This window comes from Leptodactylus fuscus, chromosome 5 (genome assembly GCF_031893055.1).
Source record: "Leptodactylus fuscus isolate aLepFus1 chromosome 5, aLepFus1.hap2, whole genome shotgun sequence".
In the NCBI taxonomy this organism is placed as follows: Eukaryota; Metazoa; Chordata; class Amphibia; order Anura; family Leptodactylidae; genus Leptodactylus; species Leptodactylus fuscus.
The window spans coordinates 861488-879701 of record NC_134269.1 but is presented as its reverse complement, the minus strand read 5'-3'; the positions used below and the strand labels follow the sequence as shown (position 1 = coordinate 879701).

The 18214-nt window shown below is 39.9% G+C and overlaps 1 protein-coding gene and 1 pseudogene across 1 annotated transcript in view; both read right to left on the bottom strand.

Annotated features, from left to right (window-relative positions):
- The window catches only part of LOC142202241 (alpha-N-acetylneuraminide alpha-2,8-sialyltransferase-like), a 55303-nt pseudogene extending 41004 nt beyond the window's left edge, over positions 1 to 14299 (bottom strand).
- Positions 1 to 18214, bottom strand: part of LOC142202309 (alpha-N-acetylneuraminide alpha-2,8-sialyltransferase-like) — a 287552-nt gene that overhangs the window by 137257 nt on the left and 132081 nt on the right. The window lies entirely within an intron of this gene.

Sequence of the window (18214 nt, the reverse complement as noted above, 5' to 3'; positions counted from 1 at the left end):
CGGACGTGCCAATAAAGCATTTTTTGATTTGATTTGATTTGATTTGATTTGTATATATCACCTGTATGTACAGATATGCATACCTCCCAACTTCTGAAGAACCGAAAGGGATAAAATGTGCGGTGCAAATTTAGCCCCACCCACTTTTGTGTTGACTCCGCCCATTCTCATTAATATCTCATGTGCCCGCACACAGTATAATCCTCCAACAGTCACCCATAAATTATATGTCCCCCATCGATCTCTCCCCCAGATTCATATACACCCTTCATCTGCCCCTAGTTTCATGTCCCCCCTCCATCTCTGTCCCCAGATTCATGTCCCCCCTCCATCTCTGCCCCCAGATTCATGTCCCCCCCTTCTCTGCCCCCAGATTCATGTCCCCCCCATATCTGCCCCCAGATTCATGTCCCCCCATCTCTGCCCCCAGATTCATGTCCCCCCCATCTCTGTCCCCAGTTTCATGTCTCCCCTCCATCTCTGCCCCAGATTCATGTCCCCCCTTCTCTGCCCCCAGATTCATGCCCCCCCTTCTCTGCCCCCAGATTCATGTCCCCTCCATCTCAGTCCCCAGATTCATGCCCCCCCATCTCTGCCCCCAAATTCATGTCCCCCCATCTCTGCCCCCAGATTCATGTCCCTCCATCTCTGCCCCCAGATTCATGTCCCTCCATCTCTGCCCCAGATTCATGTCCCCTCCATCTCTGCCCCCAGATTCATGTCCCCCCCATCTCTGCCCCCAGATTCATGTCCCCCCATCTCTGCCCCCAGATTCATGTCCCCCCATCTCTGCCCCCAGATTCATGTCCCCTCCATCTCTGCCCCCAGATTCATGTCCCCCCTCCATCTCTGCCCCAGATTCATGTCCCCCTCCATCTCTGCCCCAGATTCATGTCCCCCTCCATCTCTGCCCCCAGATTCATGTCCCCCCTCCATCTCTGCCCCCAGATTCATGTCCCCCTTCCATCTCTGCCCCAGATTCATGTCCCCCCTCCATCTCTGCCCCCAGATTCATGTCCCCCCTCCATCTCTGCCCCCAGATTCATGTCCCCCTTCCATCTCTGCCCCCAGATTCATGTCCCCCCTCCATCTCTGCCCCAGATTCATGTCCCCCTCCATCTCTGCCCCAGATTCATGTCCCTCCATCTCTGCCCCCAGATTCATGTCCCCCCTCCATCTCTGCCCCAGATTCATGTCCCCCCTCCATCTCTGCCCCCAGATTCATGTCCCCCCTCCATCTCTGCCCCCAGATTCATGTCCCCCTTCCATCTCTGCCCCCAGATTCATGTCCTCTCCATCTCTGCCCCCAGATTCATGTCCCACATCTCTGCCCCCAGATTCCTGTCCCTCCATCTCTGCCCCCAGATTCATGTCCCTCCATTTCTGCCCCCAGATTCATGAACTCTCCATCTCTGCCCCCAAATTCATGTCCCACATCTCTGCCCCCAGATTCATGAACTCTCCATCTCTGCCCCCAAATTCATGTCCCACATCTCTGCCCCCAGATTCCTGTCCCTCCATCTCTGCCCCCAGATTCATGTCCCTCCATCTCTGCCCCCAGATCGGAGTTGAAATCAAGAAATACCTCACTCCAACCGGGACCACGGGACATGTCACCGGAATTGTGAATGTCCCGCGGAAATCGGGACGGTTGGGAGGTATGGATATGTAGTATGTATGTATATGTCACCTGTATGTACAGATATGTAGTATGTATGTATATATCATCAGTATGTACAAATATATAGTATGTATGTATGTATGTATATGTCCTCACCTGTATGTACAGATATGTAGTATGTATGTATATGTCATCATCTATATGTACAGATATGTAGTATGTATATATCATCACCTGAATGTACAGATATGTAGTATGTATGTATATGTCACCTGTATGTACAGATATGTAGTATGTATGTATATATCACCAGTATGTACAAATATATAGTATGTATGTATGTATGTATGTATGTATATGTCCTCACCTGTATGTACAGATATGTAGTATGAATATATGTCATCATCTATATGTACAGATATGTAGTATGTATGTATATATCATCCCCTGAATGTACAAATATGATGTATGTATACTGTATATTACCTGTATGTACAGATATGTATATGCATATCATTACCTTTGGAAACAGGACGTGTAGACTCTCTGTGACATTTTTAGTTGCATCTTCTCCATCATACTTAATAATGTGTCCGACCGGACTGTTCTCCTGAGTTACCAATAATGTATAAGAAGCATTACAGCACTGTATGAACTGTGACCTGTCATGGGTGTACAAATAAGGGAAGGAAATACCAAAATGAAGTATTATAGTAGTTATATTCTTGTACATAGGAAGTAGTATTATAGTAGTTATATTCTTGTACATATGAGCAGTATTATAGTAGTTATATTGTTGTACATAGGAGTAGTATTATAGTAGTTATTTTCTTGTACATAGGAGTAGTATTATAGTAGTTATATTCTTGTACATATGAGCAGTATTATAGTAGTTATATTCTTGTACATAGGAGCAGTATTATAGTAGTTATATTCTTGTACATAGGAGTAGTATTATAGTAGTTATATTCTTGTACATAGGAGTAGTATTATAGTAGTTATATTCTTCTACATAGGAGTAGTATTATAGTAGTTATATTCTTGTACATAGGAGTAGTACTATAGTAGTTATATTCTTGTACATAGGAGTAGTATTATAGTAGTTATATTCTAGTACAAAGGAGTAGTATTATAGTAGTTATATTCTTGTACATAGGAGGTAAGAATTATAGTAGTTATATTCTTGTACATAGGAGTAGTATTATAGTAGTTATATTCTTCTACATAGGAGTAGTATTATAGTAGTTATATTCTTGTACATAGGAGTAGTATTATAGTAGTTATATTCTAGTACAAATGAGTAGTATTATAGTAGTTATATTCTTGTACATAGGAGTAGTATTATATTAGTTATATTCTTGTACATAGGAGTAGCATTATAGTAGTAATATTCTTGTACATAGGATTAGTATTAGTTATATTCTTGTACATAGGAGTAGTATTATAGTAGTTATATTCTTGTACATAGGAGCAGTATTATAGTAGTTATATTCTTGTACATGGGAGTAGTATTATATTAGTTATATTCTTGTACATAGGATTAGTATTAGTTATATTCTTGTATATAGGAGGTAGTATTATAGTAGTTATATTCTTGCACATAGGAGTAGTATTATATTAGTTATATTCCTGAACATTGGAGTAGCATTATAGTAGTTATATTCTTGTACATAGGAATAGTATTAGTTATATTCTTGTACATAGGAGTAGTATTATAGTAGTTATATTCTTGTACATAGGAGGTAGTATTATAGTAGTTATATTCTTGTACATAGGAGTAGTATTATATTAGTTATATTCTTGTACATAGGAGTAGCATTATAGTAGTTATATTCTTGTACATAGGATTAGTATTAGTTATATTCTTGTACATAGGAGTAGTATTATTGTAGTTAAATTCTTGTACATAGGAGGTTGTATTATAGTAGTTATATTCTTGTACATAGGAGTAGTATTATAGTAGTTATATTCTTGTACATAGGAGTAGTATTATATTAGTTATATTCTTGTACATAGGAGTAGCATTATAGTAGTTATATTCTTGTACATAGGATTAGTATTAGTTATATTCTTGTATATAGGAGGTAGTATTATAGTAGTTATATTCTTGCACATAGGAGTAGTATTATATTAGTTATATTCCTGAACATTGGAGTAGCATTATAGTAGTTATATTCTTGTACATAGGAATAGTATTAGTTATATTCTTGTACATAGGAGTAGTATTATAGTAGTTATATTCTTGTACATAGGAGCAGTATTATAGTAGTTATATTTTTGTACATAGGAGGTAGTATTATAGTAGTTATATTCTTGTACATAGGAGTAGTATTATATTAGTTATATTCTTGTACATAGGAGTAGCATTATAGTAGTTATATTCTTGTACATAGGATTAGTATTAGTTATATTCTTGTACATAGGAGTAATATTATATTAGTTATATTCTTGTACATAGGATTAGTATTAGTTATATTCTTGTATATAGGAGGTAGTATTATAGTAGATATATTCTTGTACATAGGAGTAGTATTATAGTAGTTATATTCTTGCACATAGGAGTAGTATTATATTAGTTATATTCTTGAACATTGGAGTAGCATTATAGTAGTTATATTCTTGTACATAGGATTAGTATTAGTTATATTCTTGTACATAGGAGTAGTATTATAGTAGTTATATTCTAGTACATAGGAGGTAGTATTATAGTAGTTATATTCTTGTACATAGGAGTAGTATTATAGAAATTTATATTCTTGTAAATAGGAGTAGTATTATAGTAGTTATATTCTTGTACATAGGAGTAGTATTAAAGTAGTTATATTCTTGTACATAGGAGTAGTATTATAGTAGTTATATTCTTGTACAAAGAAGTAGTATTATAGTAGTTATATTCTTGTATATATGAATAGTATTATAGTAGTTATATTCTTTTGCATAGGAGCAGTATTATAGTAGTAATATTCTTGTACATAGGAGGTAGTATTATAGTAGTTATATTCTAGTACAAATGAGTAGTATTATAGTAGTTATATTCTAGTACAAAGGAGTAGTATTATAGTAGTTATATTCTAGTACAAAGGAGTAGTATTATAGTAGTTATATTCTTATACGTAGGAGTAGTATTATAGTAGTTATATTCTAGTACATAGGAGTAGTATTATAGTAGTTATATTCTTGTACATAGGAGTACCTATGTACAAGAATATAACTGCTATAATACTACCTCCTATGTACAAGAATATAACTGCTATAATACTACCTCCTATGTACAAGAATATATCTACTATAATACTACTCCTATGAACAAGAATATAACTGCTATAATACTGCTCCTATGTACAAGAATATAACTACTATAATTCTACTCCTATGTACAAGAATATAACTACTATAATACTACTCCTATGTACAAGAATATAACTACTATAATACTGCCCCCTATGTACAAGAATATAACTACTATAATACTACCTCCTATGTACAAGAATATAACTACTATAATACTACCCCCTATGTACAAGAATATAACTACTATAATACTACTCCTATGTACAAGAATATAACTACTATAATACTACTCCTATGTACAAGAATATAACTACTATAATACTACTCCTATGTACAAGAATATAACTACTATAATACTACTCCTATGTACAAGAATATAACTACTATAATACTACTCCTATGTACAAGAATATAACTACTATAATACTACCTCCTATATACAAGAATATAACTACTATAATACTGCTCCTATGTACAACAATATAACTACTATAATACTACTCCTATGTACAAGAATATAACTACTATAATACTACTCCTATGTACAAGAATATAACTACTATAATACTACTCCTATGTACAAGAATATAACTACTATAATACTACTCCTATGTACAAGAATATAACTACTATAATACTGCCCCTATGTACAAGAATATAACTACTATAATACTACTCCTATGTACAAGAATATAACTACTATAATACTGCCCCTATGTACAAGAATATAACTACTATAATACTGCTCCTATGTACAAGAATATAACTACTATAATACTACCTCCTATGTACAAGAATATAACTACTATAATACTACCTCCTATATACAAGAATATAACTACTATAATACTACCTCCTATGTACAAGAATATAACTACTATAATACTACTCCTATGTACAAGAATATAACTACTATAATACTACTCCTATGTACAAGAATATAACTACTATAATACTACTCCTATGTACAAGAATATAACTACTATAATACTACTCCTATGTACAAGAATATAACTACTATAATACTGCCCCTATGTACAAGAATATAACTACTATAATACTACTCCTATGTACAAGAATATAACTACTATAATACTGCCCCTATGTACAAGAATATAACTACTATAATACTGCTCCTATGTACAAGAATATAACTACTATAATACTACCTCCTATGTACAAGAATATAACTACTATAATACTACCTCCTATATACAAGAATATAACTACTATAATACTACCTCCTATGTACAAGAATATAACTACTATAATACTACTCCTATGTACAAGAATATAACTACTATAATACTACGTCCTATGTACTAGATTATAACTACTATAATACTACTCCTATGTACAAGAATATAACTACTATAATACTACTCCTATGTACAAGAATATAACTACTATAATACTACTCCTATGTACAAGAATATAACTACTATAATACTGCTCCTATATACAAGAATATAAATAGTATAATACTACCTCTTATGTACAAGAATATAACTTACTATAATACTGCCTACTATGTACAAGAATATAACTACTATAATACTACTCCTATGTACAAGAATATAACTACTATACTACTACCTCCTATATACAAGAATATAACCACTATAATACTACCTCCTATGTACAAGAATATAACTACTATAATACTACTCCTATGTACAAGAATATAACTACTATAATACTACTCCTATGTACAAGAATATAACTACTATAATAATGCTCCTATGTACAAGAATATAACTACTATAATACTACTCCTATGTACAAGAATATAACTACTATAATACTGCTCCTATGTACAAGAATATAACTACTATACTACTACCTCCTATGTACAAGAATATAACTACTATAATACTACTCCTATGTACAAGAATATAAATAGTATAATACTACCTCTTATGTACAAGAATATAACTTACTATAATACTGCCTACTATGTACAAGAATATAACTACTATAATACTACTCCTATGTACAAGAATATAACTACTATACTACTACCTCCTATGTACAAGAATATAACTACTATAATACTACTCCTATGTACAAGAATATAAATAGTATAATACTACCTCTTATGTACAAGAATATAACTTACTATAATACTGCCTACTATGTGCAAGAATATAACTATTACTAATACTTTCCCATAGTGCTGTTTTGTAAAGTGTTGTTGTATCTTGAAGGCTCCTCTTCTCCACTTCTAGAGTCACCACAGGACATGCAGAGCGCAGGCACTTACTGTCTCAGGTCTCGCGCTGTTTGGTTCGCCTTCCAAGGACATCCCTGCAGAGCGTCAGTCACCGCAAGAAACTGTGAATTGTCCCATCTAGAGGTAGAAATATTGATACGAGATCTGTTTATGGAGATGTTCATGTAGGAGACAGTACAGATACATAGTCTACAGTGAAATACAAGTCCATAGTATATAATAATGTACATAGTGTAATGACATCCCCTCACTGTATATACTGTATAATAACATCCCCTCACTGTATAATAACATCTCCTCACTGTATATACTGTATAATAACATCCCCTCACTGTATATACTGTATAATAACATCCCCTTACTGTATAATAACATCCCCTCACTGTATATACTGTATAATGACATCCCCTCACTGTATATACTGTATAATAACATCCCCTCACTGTATATACCGTATAATAACATCCCCTCACTGTATATACTGTATAATGACACTCCCCTCACTGTATAATAACATCCCCTCACTGTATATACTGTATAATGACATCCCCTCACTGTATATACTGTATAATAACATCCCCTCACTGTATATACTGTATAATAACATCCCCTCACTGTATATACTGTATAATGACACTCCCCTCACTGTATAATAACATCCCCTCACTGTATATACTGTATAATGACATCCCCTCACTGTATATACTGTATAATAACATCCCCTCACTGTATATACTGTATAATAACATCCCCTCACTGTATATACTGTATAATGACACTCCCCTCACTGTATAATAACATCCCCTCACTGTATATACTGTATAATAACATCCCCTCACTGTATATACTGTATAATAACATCCCCTCACTGTATATACTGTATAATAACATCCCCTCACTGTATATACTGTATAATGACATCTCATCACTGTATATACTGTATAATAACATCCCCTCACTGTATATACTGTATAATAACATCCCCTCACTGTATATACTGTATAATAACATCCCCTCACTGTATATACTGTATAATAACATCCCCTCACTGTATATACTGTATAATGACATCTCCTCACTGTATATACTGTATAATGACATCTCCTCACTGTATATACTGTATAATGACATCTCATCACTGTATATACTGTATAATAACATCCCCTCACTGTATATACTGTATAATGACATCTCATCACTGTATATACTGTATAATAACATCCCCTCACTGTATATACTGTATAATGACATCTCCTCACTGTATATACTGTATAATGACATCTCATCACTGTATATACTGTATAATAACATCCCGTCACTGTATATACTGTATAATAACATCCCCTCACTGTATATACTGTATAATAACATCCCCTCACTGTATATACTGTATAATAACATCCCCTCACTGTATATACTGTATAATGACACTTCCCTCACTGTATATACTGTATAATAACATCCCCTCACTGTATATACTGTATAATAACATCCCCTCACTGTATATACTGTATAATGACACTTCCCTCACTGTATATACTGTATAATAACATCCCCTCACTGTATAATAACATCCCCTCACTGTATATACTGTATAATAACATCCCCTCACTGTATATACTGTATAATAACATCCCCTCACTGTATATACTGTATAATGACACTTCCCTCACTCATATTAATCTAATGTTCATAGTCCTATAAAGTATTAGGATTATCATCCATGGGGACAACTCTAAACCTCATGAAGACCTTATAAACCTCATAGTGAGGAACCACCAGAGGAACATTGTCACGTGTGCAGACCGGTCACGCTGGAGGTGCCGCCATCTTGTTTCCATTCTATTCCCCAAGAAAGCAGAAGGATTAGAACTTGTAAGAGATTTTTCAGTTTTTTATTCATTTTATTTTACAACTGTTTGCTTATTGTATCTCATTTCATTTGTCCCCTTTTGTAATCCCTTTAATGCCCCAGTCACTCACACTTGTCGCCCTTTGACATTACACAGTGAACCTCTATCCCACACTGGCAAACTCAAAGATTACAAGAAGAATCCCAAGCCGTCTGTTCAGGATTGTGGGAAAGTGTCAGTGCCCTGAACAATGTTATTCCATGTATAGATATGATATAGAGAATAGTACAGAGGAGAGCGCGTACAGAGGGAAGAAGAAAGACACACACAAGCAAAACAGTTTGTAACATACAAGAGAATAATATGAAGAACAGACCTGTAACAAGCCTGGCTGTGATATCAGCAGGGACAGATTACACCTCAAGCTGTATGAAAATGGGGGTTCTGTCCACCAGCAATTTTTGATGTTCCTCTAACCCAGCACAATTTCTAGTACCTCTCCTCTATCACAGGGGCTAATTTGCCAAATCTCCCGAGAGACATGTACAGCCTTAGTGCTCCGGACGGACATGTACAGCCTTAGTGCTCCGGACGGACATGTATAACCTTAGTGCTCCGGACGGACATGTACAGCCTTAGTGCTCCGGACGGACACGTACAACCTTAGTACTCCGAATGGACACGTACAGCCTTAGTGCTCCGGACGGACACATACAGCCTTAGTGCTCCGGACGGACACGTACAACCTTAGTACTCCGAATGGACACGTACAGCCTTAGTGCTCTGGACAGACACATACAGCCTTAGTGCTCCGGACGGACATGTATAACCTTAGTGCTCTGGACCGACATGTACAGCCTTAGTGCTCCGGATGGACATGTACAGCCTTAGTGCTCCGGATGGACATGTACAGCCTTAGTACTCTGGACGGACACATACAGCCTTAGTGCTCCGGACGGACATGTATAACCGTAGTGCTCTGGACCGACATGTACAGCCTTAGTGCTCCGGATGGATATGTACAGCCTTAGTGCTCCGGATGGACATGTACAGCCTTAGTGCTCCGGATGGACATGTACAGCCTTAGTACTCTGGACGGACACATACAGCCTAAGTGCTCTGGACAGACACGTACAGCCTTAGTGCTCCGGACGGACATGTATAACCTTAGTGCTCTGGACGGACATGTACAGCCTTAGTGCTCCGGATGGACATGTACAGCCTTAGTACTCTGGACGGACACATACAGCCTTAGTGCTCCGGACGGACATGTACAGCCTTAGTACTCTGGACGGACACATACAGCCTAAGTGCTCTGGACAGACACATACAGCCTTAGTGCTCCGGACGGACACATACAGCTTAAGTGCTCCGGATGGACATGTATAACCTTAGTGCTCTGGACGGACATGTACAGCCTTAGTGCTCCGGATGGACATGTACAGCCTTAGTGCTCCGGACGGACACATACAGCCTTAGTGCTCCAGACGGACACGTACAGCCTTATTGCTCTGGACGGACATGTACAGCCTTATTGCTCTGGACGGACATGTACAGCCTTAGTGCTCCGGATGGACATGTACATCCTTAGTGCTCTGAACAGACACGTGCATAGTGCTCCGGACTTTATGAATCTAAGTATTTTACTCACGTGTTCCTTATAGATTTTAATATGACAGATTTCAGGTACAGACACTCGGCTTCCGGAAGCTTCTTGTGTTCTCGTCTTGACCTTTATAGAAGAAGCAGAAGATAAGATAAGATAAGATAATCCTTTAATAGTCCCACCTTGGGGAAATTTCAGCGTGTTACAGCAGCATAGTAATACAGATACAGGATAATACAGAGTAATATGTTACAGACGTAGACACAGATAAGCTGAGAAGAGAAGATATACTAGGAGTCCATGGCAGCTAAGGAAAAACAGAAGAGAAAGAGGAAGACCTCATGGTCATCCTCATAATCATTAGTTCTCTGTGCGGAGAGCTCTTCGTTTGGTCTGATGTAGATTATACAGCCTGGTCGCGGTTGGAAGGAAGGACCTGCGATAGCGCTCCTTCTCACACTTGGGGTGAAGCAGACGGTCGCTTACAGTGCTGCCAAGTCCCATCAGGGTCCCATACATGGGGTGGGATTTGTTCTCCCGCATGGAGGTCACCACAGACAGTATCCTTCTGTCACCCACCACCTGTACTGGGTCCAAGGGGCTCCCCAGGACAGAGCTGGCCCTCCTGATCAGCCTGTCAAGTCTATTTCTGTCCCTGGTTGATATACTGCTTCCCCAGCAGGCCACACCGAAAAAGATGGCTGAGGCAACCACAGAGTTGAAGAAGGCCCTAAGAAGTGTCCCCTGGACTCCGAAGGCCCTCAGCCTCCTGAGCAGGTAGAGTCTGCTGTGGCCCTTTCTGTGCAGCGCCTCCAGGTGATCAGCCCAGTCTAGTTTATTATTGAGGAGCACGCCCAGGTACTTATAGGTCCTGACTATCTCAATACATGTTCCTTGGATCTCCACCGGGGTCGGAGCACCTCTCCGTTTACTAAAGTCCACCACCATCTCCTTGGTCTTCCCAGCATTAATCCTGAGCTGGTTCTGCTGGCACCATTCAACAAAATCCCGGTTTAAGTATCTGTATTCCCTATCATCGCCATCAGTGATAAGGCCGACTATAGCAGAGTTATTGGAGTACTTCTGTAAGTAACAGCTGGATGAGTTGTGCCTGAAGTCAGCAGTGTACAGTGTGAAGAGGAATGGGGCAAGAACTGGACCTTGTGGTGCCCCCGTACTACAGATCACAGTGTCAGACACACAGTCCTGGGCTCTCACATACTGAGGGTGGGTTGTCAGGTAGTCTAGGATCCAGTTGGACAGGTGATGGTCCACACCACCAAGGTTCAGCTTCTCCCTCAGTAGCCCTGGCTGAATGGTGTTGAACGCACTGGAGAAATCAAAGAACATTATTCTCACAGTGTTCCCGGGTTTCTCCAGGTGAGAGAGAGCTCTGTGAAGAAGGTGGATGATGGCGTCATCTACCCCAATGCCTGGCCGGTAGGCAAACTGGAGGGGGTCCAGAGCGGAGCTCACTAGGGGGCGTAGGTGTGTCAGGACCAGTCTCTCTAGGACCTTCATTAGGTGTGATGTCAGTGCTACAGGTCGGTAGTCATTGTAGCCCATCGGGTTGGGTTTCTTTGGGACTGGTACCACACAAGATGTTTTCCACAGTTGAGGTACCACCCCCAGCTTCAGGCTCATATTGTACATGTGCGTTATAATACCACACAGCTGGTCACTGCACATTTTAAGAACTCTTGCGCTTATACCATCAGGTCCCCCCGCTTTGTTCGCTTTAATGTTCTTCATTTCCTTACACACTTGAGACTCCTGCAGGATCAGATAGTCAGATTTCAGTTGACCGCAGTTCGGTGGGGGTTGGGTCTTGGTGTGTGAGGGGAGGGCGGTTAGCTGACATGCTGGTGGGGGGAGCATTTGCTTGGAGTCGAATCTATTGAAGAATAGATTAAGCTCGTTAAGCCACTTCCTGTCCCCTACTGTTCGGTGCCCTGTCTTTTCCTTGTGTCCTGAAATTGCCTTAAGGCTGTCCCACACCTCAGAGATTCTACCCTCCCCCATCTGTAGCTCCATCTTCCGTCTGTAGTTGGCTTTCCCTTCCCTGATCAATTGTCTCAGCTGTTTCTGAACCGCCCCCAGGCCATCTTTGTCCCCAGACCTAAAAATTCTCTTTTTTTGCTTGAGGAGAGTTTTAATCTCAGAGTTAATCCATGGTTTGTTATTGGAGAAACACCTCACCTTCCTAGTTGGTACCGTGCTGTCCACACAGAAATTAATGTAGTCCGTTATGCAATGTGTGAGTCCCTCAATGTCCTCTGGAAATGAGTCTTGAAACACTTCCCATAAAGTTATATCAAAGCAGTCCCTTAGAGACTCGACACTTCCCTCTGACCAAATCTTCACGGTACGGGTAACCGCCGGTTCTCTGCGCACCAGTGGAGTGTATGTGGGTCGCAGATGTACCAGGTTGTGATCTGATCTGCCTAGGGGTGGTAGGGCAGATGAGTTATATGCATCCCTTACATTGGCAAAGAGCAAGTCCAGCGTCTTGTTGTCTCTTGTATGGCAGGTTACATACTGTGTGAAGCCTGGTAGAGTGGATGCTGAGACATGGTTGAAGTCTCCAGACACTAGGAGCAGGGCATGGGGGTGAGATGATTGCAGCTCACTCACAACAGCATGGAGGACTTCACAGGCAGCGTCAGCTTTAGCAGAGGGGGGGACATAGGCAGCTAGTACAATAACATGTGATAGTTCCCTTGGCAGGTAAAAAGGTCTCATGCCCACGGCTAGTAGTTCAATATCCTTTCCACACAATTGTTTCTTAACCACAATATGTCCTGGTTAAAGGTTGGTTAAAGTTGGACGTTTGCCCAGATGTGACTAGTAAAGGTCGGGATCTGCTTTCTTATTTCCATATGTACTAACAGGTTATATGTAAATATGATCTCTGACTCCAACAGACTCTACATTATACAATATAAGCAACTAATAGTGAGGGGACCTATGGGAGCAACGTGGTCCAGGGTAGTGAAGGGGTTAATAGTGAGGTCCCTGGTGGTGTAGGAAAGTAAAGGGATTAACAATATCATCCCTGGTGGTCTCGGGTAATGAAGGGATTGATGTGCATGTCCCTGCTGTTCTAGGGTAGTGAGGAGATTAATGGTGACATCCCTGGTGGTCTAGTGTGCAGTCAGGTTACAATATCATCCCTTGTTGTCTAGAGGACTCTCAGCAGCTTCTGTACTGCAGAACACAGAAGATATTACCTCCCTGCAGCTGCGGCTCCTCTCCATCTGTCTCTCTCACTCTCCTCTCTTCTGGCTCTCTTCTTTCTCTTTTACTCTCTTTGTTCTTTTCTCATTCCCTTATCTCTCTCACACAGTCTCTTCTCTCACACGCAGTCTCTCCTCTCTCTCACACAGTCTCTTCTCTCATATGCAGTCTCTCCTCTCTCACACGCAGTCTCTTCTCTCACACAGTCTCTTCTCTCTTACACACAGTCTCTTCTCTCTCACACACAGTCTCTTCTCTCTCCCACAGTCTCTCCTCTCTCACACACAGTCTCTTCTCTCTCACACAGTCTCTTCTCTCATACGCAGTCTCTCCTCTATCACATGCAGTCTCTTGCACCTCCTACTGTCTTACCTCATTCGGTGCTGGAGGTTCTGGTAGAAGGTAAAGCAGGTCAGTACCAGGACAGATATGACAGCGAGGTGCCAGCGACGTGCCATGTAGTCAGCTCTGTCTCTATCTCTCTCGGATGAGGACAAGATACAGCAGAGCAGTGAGATAACTGAGATAGGTGTGACCTACCTGTCCTGTGTGACACAACTACACACCATGTCACCTTATCAGGGAGGAGGCTCTGCCCAGTCATCTCTGTCACGTACAGGTGTCCCTATACACAAGCTGTGCTGTCCTGTATATACTGACCCTCATATCATAGTCAGGGGTCAGCATGGACGCTGTGACCGGTCAGTGACTACTCCATATACACAAGCTGTGCTGTCCTGTATATACTGACCCTTATATCATAGTCAGGGGTCAGCATGGACGCTGTGACCGGTCAGTGACTACTCCATATACACAAGCTGTGATGTCCTGTGTGTACTGACCCTTATATCATAGTCAGGGCACTCTCCAGACAACTGCAATCTCTTCAGGCTCGGGGTATATGACATATTTGATGAATCCCTCTGATGCTCTCCGATCATTCAATGACCTAACACTTACATCCTCTATTATCAGAACCTCCCACGCCCGTATACAAGACTTCACCACTTCTCTGGAATGCTCTACCCCGGACAATCAGATTAACTACAAATTTCTACAGTTTCAAACGCAAACTAAAGACGCATCTTATCAGACCGGACGATCACATGTCCTAATGTAAACCCTTCAGTACCGTTATTAGAATCCCCAAATTAACCTTTCACTGTCCCCGCTCCCACATTACCCCACATGATATGATGCCGTTTCAGGATAACATTATATGTCCAGACACCATCCACATATTACAGGACACGACTGGTCCTCTCCTATAATTCTATATACTGTGCTCCAGACTAGTCCTCTCCTATAATTCTATATACTGTGCTCCAGACTAGTCCCCTCCTATAATTCTATATACTGTGCTCCAGACTAGTACTCCTATAATTCTATATACTGTGCTCCAGACTCGTCCTGCCCCTATAATTCTATATACTGTGCTCCAGACTAGTCCTCCTATAATTCTATATACTGTGCTCCAGACTCGTCCTCCCCCTATAATTCTATATACTGTGCTCCAGACTAGTCCTCTCCTATAATTCTATATACTGTTCTCCAGACTAGTCCTCCTCCTATAATTCTATATATTGTGCCCCAGACTAGTCCTCTCCTATAATTCTATATACTGTGCTCCAGACTAGTCCTCTCCTATAATTCTATATACTGTGCTCCAGACTCGTCCTCCCCCTATAATTCTATATACTGTGCTCCAGACTAGTCCTCTCCTATAATTCTATATACTGTGCTCCAGACTAGTCCTCTCCTATAATTCTATATACTGTGCTCCAGGCTAGTCCTCCTCCTATAATTCTATATACTGTGCTCCAGACTAGTTTCCTCCTATAATTCTATATACTGTGCTCCACACTAGTTCCCTCCTATAATTCTATATACTGTGCTCCAGACTAGTCCTCTCCTATAATTCTATATACTGTGCTCCAGACTAGTCCTCCTCCTATAATTCTATATACTGTGCTCCAGACTAGTCCTCTCCTATAATTCTATATACTGTGCTCCAGACTAGTCCTCCTATAATTCTATATACTGTGCTCCAGACTAGTCCTACTATAATTCTATATACTGTGCTCCAGACTAGTACTCTACTATAATTATAAATACTGTGCTCCAGACTAGTCCTCTCCTATAATTCTATATACTGTGCTCCAGACTAGTCCTCTCCTATAATTCTATATACTGTGCTCCAGACTGGTCCTCTACTATAATTCTATATACTGTGCTCCAGACTAGTCCTCCTCCTATAATTCTATATACTGTGCTCCAGACTAGTCCTCTCCTATAATTCTATATACTGTGCTCCAGACTAGTCCTCTCCTATAATTCTATATACTGTGCCCCAGACTAGTCCTCTCCTATAATTCTATATACTGTGCCCCAGACTAGTCCTCTCCTATAATTCTATATACTGTGCTCCAGACTAGTCCTCCTCCTATAATACTATATACTGTGCTCCAGACTAGTCCTCTCCTATAATACTATATACTGTGCTCCAGACTAGTTCCCTCCTATAATTCTATATACTGTGCTCCAGACTAGTCCTCTCCTATAATTCTATATACTGTGCTCCAAACTAGTTCCCTCCTATAATTCTATATACTGTGCTCCAGACTCGTCCTCCCCCTATAATTCTATATACTGTGCTCCAGACTAGTCCTCTCCTATAATTCTATATACTGTGCTCCAAACTAGTTCCCTCCTATAATTCTATATACTGTGCTCCAGACTCGTCCTCCCCCTATAATTCTATATACTGTGCTCCAGACTAGTCATCTCCTATAATTCTATATACTGTGCTCCAGACTAGTTCCCTCCTATAATTCTATATACTGTGCCCCAGACTAGTCCTCTCCTATAATTCTATATACTGTGCTCCAGACTAGTCCTCTCCTATAATTCTATATACTGTGCTCCAGACTAGTTCCCTCCTATAATTCTATATACTGTGCTCCAGACTAGTCCTCCTATAATTCTATATACTGTGCTCCAGACTAGTCCTCCTATAATTCTATATACTGTGCTCCAGACTAATCCTCTCCTATAATTCTATATACTGTGCTCCAGACTAGTTCTCCTCCTATAATTCTATATACTGTGCTCCAGACTAGTCCTCTCCTATAATTCTATATACTGTGCTCCAGACTAGTCCTCCTCCTATAATTCTATATACTGTGCTCCAGACTAGTCCTCCTATAATTCTATATACTGTGCCCCAGACTAGTCCTCTCCTATAATTCTATATACTGTGCTCCAGACTTGTCCCCTCCTATAATTCTATATACTGTGCTTCAGACTAGTCCTCTCTTATAATTCTATATACTGTGCCCCAGACTAGTCCTCTCCTATAATACTATATACTGTGCTCCAGACTAGTCCTCTCCTATAATTCTATATACTGTGCTCCAGACTAGTCCTCCTATAATTCTATATACTGTGCCCCAGACTAGTCCTCTCCTATAATTCTATATACTGTGCTCCAGACTAGTCCTCTCCTATAATTCTATATACTGTGCACCAGAGTAGTCCTCTCCTATAATACTATATACTGTGCTCCAGACTAGTCCTCTCCTATAATTCTATATACTGTGCCTCAGACTAGTCCTCTCCTATAATTCTATATACTGTGCACCAGACTAATCCTCCTATAATTCTATATACTGTGCTCCAGACTAGTCCTCTCCTATAATTCTATATACTGTGCTCCAGACTAGTCCTCTCCTATAATTCTATATACTGTGCTCCAGACTAGTCCTCTCCTATAATTCTATATACTGTGCTCCAAACTAGTCCTCTCCTATAATTCTATATACTGTGCTCCAGACTAGTCCTCTCCTATAATTCTATATTCTGTGCCCCAGACTAGACCTCTCCTATAATTCTATATACTGTGCTCCAGACTAGACCTCTCCTATAATTCTATATTCTGTGCCCCAGACTAGTCCTCTCCTATAATACTACATACTGTGCCCCAGACTAGTCCTCTCCTATAATACTATATACTGTGCTCCAGACTAGTCCTCTCCTATAAATCTATATTCTGTGCTCCAAACTAGTCCTCTCCTATAATTCTATATACTGTGCTCCAGACTAGTTCCCTCCTATAATTCTATATACTGTGCTCCAGACTCGTCCTCCCCCTATAATTCTATATACTGTGCTCCAGATTAGTTCCCTCCTATAATTCTATATACTGTGCTCCAGACTCGTCCTCCCCCTATAATTCTATATACTGTGCTCCAGACTAGTCCTCTCCTATAATTCTATATACTGTGCTCCAGACTAATCCTCTCCTATAATTCTATATACTGTGCTCCAGACTAGTCCTCCTCCTATAATTCTATATACTGTGCTCCAGACTAGTC